Here is a 12113-nt window from a genome sequence, read left to right on the forward strand (position 1 = left end):
TCGGTGGCTTTGTGATGTGATGGCGGGGCCCACTTTGAACTCAGGGACTGATGAAGTCAAGAAGAAGCCAGAAAAACATCACTGTAGCACACACACACAAACACACACACAGTCTGAATATAAATGTTTTGCCTTCAGTCACTCATTACTGGAGTTGTTTAATACTTAAGTCTGCCTGTTTTGAAGACCCTGTATAGAGCATGTGCAGACCAGGGGTCAAAATATTTGTAGATTATTCTACTAAGGTAGAAGTTCTGTCACTTGACATAAAGATATATTATGTAACATCTGCCCATTAAAATGTCTTAAAACAACCAGACTTTGTTATATATTTTGTTGAGTTTTATATTACAAACAATATTCTGAATGTTTCCAACAATGTTCAGACCCAGAGAAATCCCTTATTTTATTCAAAGTAACATTGCATTTCATTTGGTCACCTGTTGCTATAACTTTCGGGGAAACACCAGATAATACTAAGATTGCAATTTTAAAACATTGACTTGGATACGCCACACTGTGCATTTAAAGGATAATTCTGGTTTATTACGACTTAGTTCTTATTATTGTATATTTTTCAGGCAATGAAAAGACCGTACTCACGTTATACTCGTGCTAAAGGGGCAAAACAAACAAAACAAACAAAACAAAGGTGGTCTCAGGTCATTAAAACTTAATACAGATTGTTTTCCTGGTCCAACTTTGACCTGCCACACTTGCCACAGTTAACGTGATGAGGGATTCAAGTTTTACCAGTCACAACTAGTGATTGAGACCATAAACCCATCAGGAAACTGTTTACTGAGGTAATAAATCAAGTGAGAAGTAGGGTCATTTTTTCATAAGCTTACATATAATTGGACTACTTTTTGAAACCAGTAGAGTGGCCCTCTGCTGGCCATTAAAAAGGACTTGGATTTACACTCTCTTTGTTTTCAGCTTGTATGAGTGCAGACTTGGCCCTTTGGACTTCATCGTAGCGATTTTCTTATATCTCACCATCTTATATCTGGTGTGTACAACATTAATATAACTAGTAGGAATGATGTCCGAAACCATACCGACTGCCATCAACAGATTCATGCTGCTACGATGGCTAAAAACAAGAGCCAAGTTGTAATCAGCCTTTGAATATCACCAAGTAAAAGTTGTAGTGCCACTGTTGCTGAGTGCTTCAACTGTACCAGTTTCAAGTGTGACTGTCAGCGCTGTAGTTACATTTGATCTGTGTGAGAGGTGTGAAGGCGGCGAATGTAAATGAGTCAATGTTTTAAGCCGGCAGGGTTACTTGGAGTTAGGGGTTGTTATTTTCCGTAAACCAGTCCCCCTCTTTCTTCATGAATCACGACTATTCTTCTGAAATGATGCCCGGCAACTTTTAATTAGGGAGGTTGGTGTGACCTCACGGCATTCCAGGGTGATTACCCTTATTCACATCTTACAAAGTTAAAATGAAAAAGGATCTCAACAGCTCGAACCATCCCGTGCCCCTCATCTTTTTTCTTCTCCTTTCGTTTCATTTGTCGCACACCATTTTGGACGGGTAACAGAGTGCCCCATCCTTTTTCTATTCTCTGCATCTCCTCCTCCTCCTCCTTCTCTTGCCCTCCCTGCCTCCCTCCCTCCTTCACCCCCCTTTTTGGAGCGGGGAGTGATGAGGATGGAATTAAATTGATCACCGCCTTCCGGAAAACAACAGGAAAAAATAGTGCATTCCGAACGCCAGGAGGGCGTTCCCCCTGGTCTTCCCTATGGCAGGATGACATCATTGGCCTGCTGCCCAATTCCCACCGTTCACAATAGGGTCACTGTTGCCTTCTCCACGGTGGCACAACAGCCAAGAGAGGAAGAGAGACAGAGAGAGCAAGACAGAGAGGGAGAGATAGAGAGAAAAAGGGGAAAAGGAAGAGGATGCCAGCAATGTTAAGACCTAAAGGCCCGCGCTTTACACACTAGAACACAAACACACAAACGTCTTCAGACAGCCGCGTTGACCAGCGCTCCACATTCCTCTGGACAGACTTGGCCGGTTGGAGACACCAAGCTGTGTTTGAATGGATGCCACGGCAGAGATATGAGAGCTGCGATAGTGGAACATACAGAACATCACAGTTTATTTGGACAGTTAAGTCATGTGTTTTCCCTTTCTCGCGACTGCTCAAGATTCAATCTGTCATTCTAATCTACTTTCTCATCAGTGAAATCATCGCTGGCACGCGGTATCGATCACACTCTGCACGCCTGTTGTTGTGAAAAAACTTCCTGGGCTCTTGGTTTACACAGGATGACAAATGGAAAAGAAACTACAATGGAATAAAGACTTCAGACGAAGCATAATTTGGAATGAATAGGTTACTCAAACTCCACAGTTCCACTTTAAAAGATCCAATTTCTGAAGCACAATTGTGTCAAGACAATGTCATTATCCTGTTTTATATTACAAACTGAGAGTGATTTGATGCAAAATGTGACCACATGTCTTTCAGAAGCTCCATCCAACTTAGGTAAACCCTCACCACAAAGTACTGGCAATTCGGTCTTTCTCCCAACCACTAAGCCATTGTGTTGCCACAGGCCATCTTGTCGAAATGAAACAGTTTGCCCACAGCCACTGACCACAACAGATGTTCCCTTGCCTGACACTCTCCTCAGCATGTGTGTTCTGTTGAGTCTAGAGCCAAGATACTTTCATAGACTGGCACTGCGTAACAAAAACAAAGGGAGGGAATTTCTACGATGGCGTCTTCATCGGTCTGTGACAGGATTCAGATCGAGGTTGCCCTGTTTAAACCTGGCAGCCCATAAAAAAACTCCTGCGTCCTGGGTGGAATGCAGTCAAATAATCACCGCAGGTTGCACAGACATGATGGACCGCATCAGTGTCGCGACCTGAACGAGTCCTGCCGCCCCTAACCCCAATCAAGCATGTCGACAAACGGGCAGCGCCGGCCCCCGCTGCCCTTTGGCCCTCTGGTATGTTTGTGGAACACGCAGGAGGGTAAGAAGGTGACAGCCTGCCGAGATGCCAGGAGGACTGGGAAGGCTTTGGGAAATGTCTCGCCGATGTGTGAGCGCGCACTGCCGCCCGGGGGGTGCCTGCCTGCTTGGGAACCGGACGGAAAGAGACGGGGGTTTGACAACAGGCTGAGTGTGCGCGCAGAGATATAGTTTGTCCAAGGGATGTACCAGATGTTGACTCACACTGGTTTGCTAATCGGGAGCCACAAGCCCCTGGAGCCATGAGTAAACAGGAGCGTCTGCCTTTCTCTGTCACCATGGGGAAATGGGCCGGGGATTGGGGGGGCATATGAAGACTGAAGGAGAATAATGAAGTGCCAAAGCCATGAGAGACTGAAGTGGTGCTGCGGTTAAAGAACAGCAGAACAATAAGACCTCAAACTGGTAATGTCTCAATCAAGGATTAAGGTGTTGTTTTAAATGGGAACTCAGTGGGAACAGGGTTCAGGGTTTGGGTTTAAAGTTAGGGTTTAGGTTTAGAGTTGGGGGTTAGGGTTTAAAGTTAGAGTTAGGGTTTGGGTTTAGAGTTTAGCATTGGGGGGTTAGAGTTGGTTTAGGGTTTAGAGCAAGGGTTTAGGGCCAGCGTTTAGAAGTAGGGTTTATGTTTTGTGTTTAGAGTTAGGTTTAGGATTAAGGGTTAGAGTCCCAGTTACCTGTAATTGTGAATAAAAATATCTTCTTAATAACCACCTGCTGAAATAAATGTTGGTCAGGAGGCAGGGACATACAGCACAAGTAAAACGACTGACAGGGTTCTACAAAGTTGAACAACATTGCTGCAAATTGATCCCTAAAAACTTCGGTTGGAATGGAGGCAGAAAATCATAACCAACAAGGTATTCTCCAAACATCCCCACCTCCTTTCATACGCCAGTCTTTCATTGAATTAGACTGATCAGATTATCATAATTTAGCTTGTCAATTCCCACATGAACAGTTTCCCGACTGAACTAGAAACCCTCAACCACTGGCACAGATAACTACGAAGCAGGAAGCAGACAACAGATAGCACTCTCCGTACGCAGAGCAGCAGACAGAGGCTGTTAAACGCATTTACACTCCAATAACTTTCACAAGTCAGAGGGCCCATGGAGAGAAAGAGAGACGGCAAACTGCCTGGCCAAGTAGATCAACAAGGAGCTATTGATACCAGAGATCTGTGCTGGTGTCAGTCTGAGAGCCAAACAGGATCACAATTGTGGTTTGTGCCAATAACCTTGTTGACCTTATTTAACCTTGGATTTGGCCAGTCGAGAGCTCAGACTACAAGTGTCCATTCACAAAGAAAATTGGGAAATCCATGTTTGTGTGAGAGCGCTCTGAATCTGACTATTGAGATGCACTATGTGGCCAAAAGTATGTAGACGCCAGTTGGTCATGACTTGGGCAAGGCCTTCTAGTTCCAATTCAGGGACATCTCGATGATGGTTCGGAAAATTGTGTGCATCCAAATTTGTGGCAGCATTTTGGGGAAATTCCTTTCATGCTTCAACATCACAGTGCCCTCATGCAGAAAGAAAGAGTTTTGTATAGAGGAACTTGACAGAGCCCTGGCTTCAACACCATCCAACACCTTCCGGATGTTCTGGGACTGTGAGCCAGGCCTTATCATCCAACATCAGTGCCTCACTAATGCTCTTGTGGCAGAATCAGCCCTGTTTCCCATAGACTTACTTCACATTTTATATGCAGTACCATTTTTTAGGTCAATTGTGTAGGATTTAGGGAGATTTAGTTGGAAAAATTGGAGATGGAAATGGAGTATAATATTCATAATGATGTTATGATTGATTAGTTTATAATCACCTGAAGCTATAAATTGTTGTGTTTTTGTTACCTTGGAGCGAGGATAGATGGTAGAAGGCACCTATTCAGTCCAATGAGAACTGCTCGCCTGGTGAATACGCCAAAAAGGTTTTCTAGTTTCCAGGTTTACTTCCTGTTTGTGTGGTCCACTGAATATATGCAGTATACGCACACTTGCCCCGCTCGCGAGTTCCCGCTCTGCCCATAGACTTGATATTGTGATGACATCACAGTTTGTTTGTTTTTTATCGCTTTTCTTGGCATGAGAAAAGCTCTACCTGAGACCAGAAATCACAGCACGTCACGTTTGCCTTTTTATAAGCCATAACCATCATCATTCCCCAACATTACATGTTTAAGTTGCATAGATTTAACCACACACATTGTAGACATCGGCTCAGCTGGAACACCACAATCACATATGCGTGTAATGGTCATGTGTCTACAAACTTTTGGCTATTTTGAATACTTTTCTGTTGTTTTGGCTATTTTCTGAGATGCAATCGATGCATCACAGGTCTCTATTTTAGGTAACCTCTCTCAAACTGCTTTGAAATGTAGCTGTGGGGCTGTTCAGGTGGGATAGTGGATGTCACGCTGGACATAAAACTATAATGAGACAGAGAGACAGAAAGAGAGAGACAGAATTCAGGAGCCGGGCACCTTTCTCAGTCTGTCTGGTAACAGTGTGTGTGCATGCATGAATTTGTGTGTGTGTGAGTGTGTGTGTGTGTGGTGTAATTACAGCCAGGTCCCCGGCGTGGAGCCCAGTAGAAGTATCGTCAGTCTGTCTGTGGCATGCGGTGGTGCTGACCTTCCCTCTCTCCTCTCCTCTCCTCTCCTCTCCTCTCCTCAGGCCTGGTGACTCTCTGACTGGCTCTGGCTCCACCAGGCGCCCCACCCACCCCTCAGCACCGCTCACACACAGGTGCTAGCGGGACAGCTGGCTGCGCGCTGTGTCCGTAACTTGTCCGGTGAAGTCTTCCCTATGCTGCTCTGATATTTGTTTACGTGATGCAACAGGCTGAATGGAGTAGCTGCTATCTTTTATTGTTTTGTAAATGTGTCTTAGCCCAAAATTAGCTCAAATGAGTGCCCAAAACAACATTTACTGAGCCATGTATATCACAATATGAACATTTCCTGTAGGTGTGTGTGTGAGAGAGACAGAAACATGTGATCCAATCGGCTCCAGACGCTGTTTACTTGCCTGTTTGTCTAATATTTGGTCAGTTGATCCAACTATCCAGCTCTAACATCTTCATGCTGGGCTGTGGGCACACACACACACACACACACACACACACACACACACACACACACACACACACACACACATACACACACACAGACACACACAGACACACACACACACACAGAGCATTATAATGAACGAGTCTGACATTAATCCGCGAGGGTTTGGTCCTCAGCAGGGCAGGGCTCAGGGCCTTGAAGATGAAGCCGAGATGGACATGTGTGATATAACACCACAGAAGAAGAGAGCAGGGGGGGAGGAGGGTGGCAGGTTCGCAAACGATCTGGTCAGAATGAGTCATGAAGATCCCCCGAGGAAGTCCACAGCTTTCCATGAAATCCAAATTCTTCACAGCGCTGTTGTCTCTGTGTTTGACTGAGTGCTTATTTATCCGCATGTGTGAGCCCGTTGCTAACGGTGCTGTCAGAGAGTGTGTCTGTACAATTTTGCACGCCTTTGTTTGTGTATACAGTATGTGTGCTTAAGTGTGTGTGTGTGCAATCAGCGAGTCTGGAATGTTTCAAGCCACCGTGAATCTGGATGATCAACATCGTGATCCTGCGCTACATGTGCTGCGAGCTCAGGGCGAGCTTATCTTTCAGTGATGTAGGCCACTTCTGTCGTGGTGAGATGAGGGTGTCTTTAAAGCAAAAGCATGTTACTATTTTACCTGAATAAAGCAGCTTCATAATCATTCTATCACTTTCACCCTACTCCACCGTATCACTTGTTTCTGTGCTGAGTGGGTAGGATCTTCTAACACGGCTGAACATTGCACACAGCACAGACTATCACTGATTTCGGCGAAACTGTATCAGTTTTAAGGAGAAGATGTCCTTTTCCCTCTGCCTCCAAGTCCAGTTTCCTGAAAGCAACCTGTGACTGCTGCGTACTGTAGCTACAAGTTAGCTCTGCCAGCTCACTCACTTGGAGTGTTGGTGTTAATATCGCTATCAGAGGAACTTTGAACCACTGAGAGGAGGAGGTTTTCAGGCCCGGGGCGAAGACGAGCTGCAGAAACCAGAGCCCGGTGAGCAGGTAGCGGAACCGAGCTCAGCAGCCTCTACGACGTGTAGAGGCCGACTGAGGAAGCTTATAAGAGAAAAAAAGACAGTGAGTGAACGAGAGGCAACAGCAAATCTCAGACTGACTTTCAGTTGCTAGCGACAGCTTCGCTAAATAAAAGGCCGTATACGTTGATGGCAGACGCCACGCTGGACATGTTGCTGTTAAATAGTAAGTAACATTAGGTGAAGTGCTAAGTTACAGTGTATAACTTGTGCTGTTGCACTTGCATGATGTGTCAGCAAAGTTGTCAGCTCACTAGTTTTTGATTATAACCTGAGTCAGCCATTTTAGACAGGGGTTTAGCCGGTGCCGCTACTGTTCTGAGTTTTATGCAGCGCTTGTGCAAACTTTGAGGGCCACATGGCAAAAATTCCTGAGCATGCATGTTTACATCAAGGCAAGACATAACATTGTTATGAGGTGCTGAGTTTTTTTTTGTAGTTTGCACGTAAAGTTACATTATGTTGCATACGAATTTCTATATAATGTTGCTTTAATGTCAGACACTGAACAAAAATTAGATGAATGTAATGATGCTGGAAAATTGCCTCTAAACATGTTTCTTTTTTCTTAGAATAATAATGTGTCTGATGGTTTCTGCAGGTGAATGTGAAAACAGCCTCGTGTCTCTGCTCATACATGAGTTTAAACAGTGAAGGTGAAACACTGAACTGTAGGAACAAGACGAAAAGCAGGATTCAGTCTACGTCAAGACAGAGGTGACGGTTTGGGAAGTGATTTTATTCTTTTGTAAGGTGAATCACAAGATGTTATATCTGAATCATGTCTGTGCAGTAACCCCAGATTCATTGTGTGAAGTTGTTTCTGTGTAGGGATGGCAGATGAAAATGTGCCTTCAGGTTCAATCTGGCACATTTGTATCACATTAATCAAAGTAAATACATTAAATAAACACACGAGGGTTTCAACAGTATGAGGTTTTGATGGCATGACAACGGTTGATTGTGTAGTATATGACGGTATACTGTGAAACCGGCTGACCACTGCAACAATTAAATACATAAATCAGTAAAGTGCAAGTGATTCTTAGTTGCACTAACCTCGAAAATTACTTCATTGGCAGACTTAAAGGTGCACTATGTAGTTTTGGGGAAGACATTTTAATCAGAAGGGAAAGATCTTTATTGACTGATTTTTTTCTGCCTAAACCAACTAAATAACCAAACTCTCCTTGTTTTCATGACTGAATAAACTGAACAAACAAACTGACCTTAAAGGACAACACAATTTCAAACTGTTTTACTTTGTTTATATGTGGCGGACCCTGCCACCTCTCTAGCTTCAAACAGTGATCTGGGGACCTTATTTTCCTCTGAGAACAGCTTGATTATTCAGTTATGGAAAAAAAATAAACAGTTCTGAATTTGCATTATTATGTTGTTAATATTGTAAATATTAAAATTCTGAGTTTTAATTTCTTCTCCAAAACTACATAGAGCACCTTTAAACTTTTCTTAAAGTGTTGATTCTTGGGTGTTTTTTTTTAATGCACTTTGTTTTGTCTGTGAAAGCTGAAAAAAAAACAATGTTGTAGCTGTTGTTAAAGTATAGACAGAAGTGGACACTGAAGCACTGAAGGACACTGGATGGTAGTTAAAGTGAAAGTGAAGACAAAGAGACGAATATGGATAAATATATTAAAAGTGCTGATTGATTACATAGATCTCTTTATCTACATCGCTAAGTGTGAACTCAAGATTGCTCAGGTAAACATGCTCAATGTGTGTGTGTGTGAGTGTGTGTGTGTGTGCGCGCGCCCGCATGTAAGCCTGCACACTCCCCCCCCCCCCCCCCCCCCCCCCCCCCCTCCTCCTCACTGCATCCAGGGGGATTTATTTGACCCCTTATTGCCAGCGGTGAGCCTGTGGTGGAGATGAAAGCATGCCTTCCCAGTGTGGCCCCAGTTTCTATAGCTATGGACACAGACTCACACTGGTCGGGGACAATAGAGGGGCCCTGCCACTCGCCCCTGCCAGAGCCCTCTCCTCTCCCCACCCCATCCGTCACCGCAATCATATTTTCAAAACAATAACACAGCCGGGGGGGTGGGCATGATTGAAGTGTGTGCGTGTTTGATCTGTTGGTATGCGAGTGTGTGTGTGTGTGTGTGTGTCCTTTGTGTGTCGTTATTTTTAGGCATGTTTCATCTGAGTGTGAACATGCTCATTTGACTTGTAGGTCCGTACATGCATTCGTGAAGCAACTGTGTGCAGGCATACTTTTGAGTGTGCAGATGCGAGTGTGTGTGTGTGTGTGTGTGTGTGTAGTGTGTGTGTGTGTGTGCAGTGAGCCGGGCCTTTGATGGCGTGGCCGGAGCGTGCCTAATGTGACTGCTTGCTGGGGTGGGGTGGGGTGGTGGGGGGTGGCAGCGTTGAGCCTCCTGCCCTCGTACTGTCTACCCTGCCGTGGCCCAAGGCTCCCCCTGCAAACTTGAAAGGACCAAAGGAATCCCCCCCTAAACCCCCCGACGCCGCCCCCCACATGTTTTCAGAAGGCATGACATCATCCTTCGCACAAAGGAGGCTGGAGCTGGGGTTAATATGGATGTATGTGTGAATGTGTGTGTGTCGGATACAAGCCCATCGGTCACAGCGTTTGGCTGAAAAGCGAGATTTGTCCTTTCTCTCATGTCCTCGTGATTTCTGGATTCCCCCCCTCTCGACTCGAACTCGCAGTCTGACTCCTTGCAAACATTTCTTCCTTTTATTGCGTGAGGCAGGCTGGTGTTTTTCCCTTTTCTCTTTCTTTTTGAGACCCTTTCATGTCGATGTCTAACATGGATTTGATCCTAAATGTCTGGGGAAAGAAAATAAATTGCTTTCAGGTTGTTTGCCAGCCAGACCCAGGGTACTTAAACCGAGCACAGAATACCCTCGGTCGGCCCTTCACTTCCCCTTCCCTCTCTCAACTCTGTCTGCTTCTTAGAATCTTTCTTTTTGTCATCAGAGTTCTGTCTCTCTCCGGACCGGCCCTCTGGCTCCTTGCGGCAGACCCGTTCTGTTGTTTTCCCCCAGCATTCAAACGCAGGGTGGTTGAGGGAAGTTTGGAGCGCTTTCAAACAAGTCGAGTGGTTCATAACTGTGCAGACGATGACAAACGGTTGACATGGGAAGCATCGGGGGCTGCGGTGAGATTCCATAAGGATGTTGGATGAATTGTTTTATCTTCGGGCTCCAACAGGAGAAGCTTTATGTCAAGATGATTACATTTTATGTAGTTCTGATTTTGGGTAACAGGATCATCAACGGACACATCTCCAAGGTTTTCAAGGGATCCAATTTTGCTGGTTATGGTTAAAACGCCCAGTCGCCAGAATCAAATTTGGGCATTTTACATTTCTGCAAACCGTGTACACGTTCAAATCTGCACTATATTGACATTTCGACAGCCGGTTTCATATGACATTCACATGTCATGCATGTGAGCTTTCTTCCTTGTCACGAGGCTGCCGGGATGGTGGTTGTGTACAGCTGGGCGAGATGGCTGCCAAGCCAGAGACCACTGTTCAAGACGGTGTTTCAACATTTGTAAGCACAAGACCACTGAATGCTTTAAACGAGGGGCCGCTGTGTTTCTATATTTCAAGCTACAATTTGCTTTATCTATTTTTTTGGTGGTGCAGGGAATCGATTCCCCCCAAATAATAATAATCCCACTGAATAAGTAATTCCCTCTTGAACTTTCACCTCTCCATCAATGAAATTATATAAAAAAAAACCTTTCTCAAGAAATTGACCTGGTTTTATCATGGGACTGAACCCTAACCTTAAGCCAGAACATAGTAACCTCCTAACACTATGGTTTTTGTGCCTAAACCTAACCAAACCATGAGCACAGCATTGTCAAAACATTCAAATTCAAAATTGAAAATCAAGGACTGCAAAGTTGCAGCATAAAGAAATGTTAAGCTTCAACACATCAAACATAAAATGTTTGTAGAAACGTTGAGTGCCAACATTTATTTGGGCGATCGGATCGAGTGAGAACACATTTTATTACAAAGACCAGCTGGAATTTATACATAAACAAATGATTTCATCAGATCCCGATAAGTACCGTCTACTCAAGCAAGTAATCCAACTGGATTATCAAACAATGATCGCTAGATATTTGAAAATAAGACATTTCCCTGTCAAAGTCTTGATTAGAAGGTGAGAATACACACCTTTGTGACAGCGGGGGCTGTGGAGGGCAAAGGCAAAGTCAAAACCACCAGCATGGCTAATGTCACGGCCACTGAGTTGTGACTGCCACTCCCAAAACACACACACACACACACACACACACACACACACACACACACACACACACACACACACACACACACACACACAGAAATCTGCACTCACACAAGAACTGAGAAGGAGTCAACTTTTGCTTTTCACACACACTCCTCACACACACATTTCTTGGTCACTTTTATCTCCTTCCTCTCTCTCTCTCTCTCTCTCTCTGCTCTTACAAGTGTTGCTCAGAGGTGAGGGCTCGTCGCCCTCGCCTGTTTAATGGGCCGTCCGTTTGCCAACTGTTCCTTTGAGGGGGCCGATGCGTCGGGCGTCGGAGCTGGGATTTGGGAGGGAGGGCCGGTGCCGCTGGATCAGACAGATGGAGGGGGGTCCGGCTCCATTCATTTAGCTCTATGAGAACAACAGAGCCCCACTTCAAACAACAAGGACGCAACCTGCTGGCCCCGTCGTCTGCAGGCATACGCAGACACACACATGCTACGACACATGCAAACACACATGTGCTTTCTGAGCTCCTGTTTGATTTGATGCGTCTTAAATCTACCTCAAGGACATAAAGTCAACGCCCGGAGATAAAATTATCACTGTTGCTGCTCCTGCTGCATCTGCAGCTCATCTGACACACACTCGCATGCATGCACAAAACACACACATATGCACCATATGCACAGGGGGGCATAAAAACACACAGGCTCCAC

This window comes from Pagrus major, chromosome 20 (assembly GCF_040436345.1).
Source record: "Pagrus major chromosome 20, Pma_NU_1.0".
NCBI lineage: Eukaryota > Metazoa > Chordata > Actinopteri > Spariformes > Sparidae > Pagrus > Pagrus major.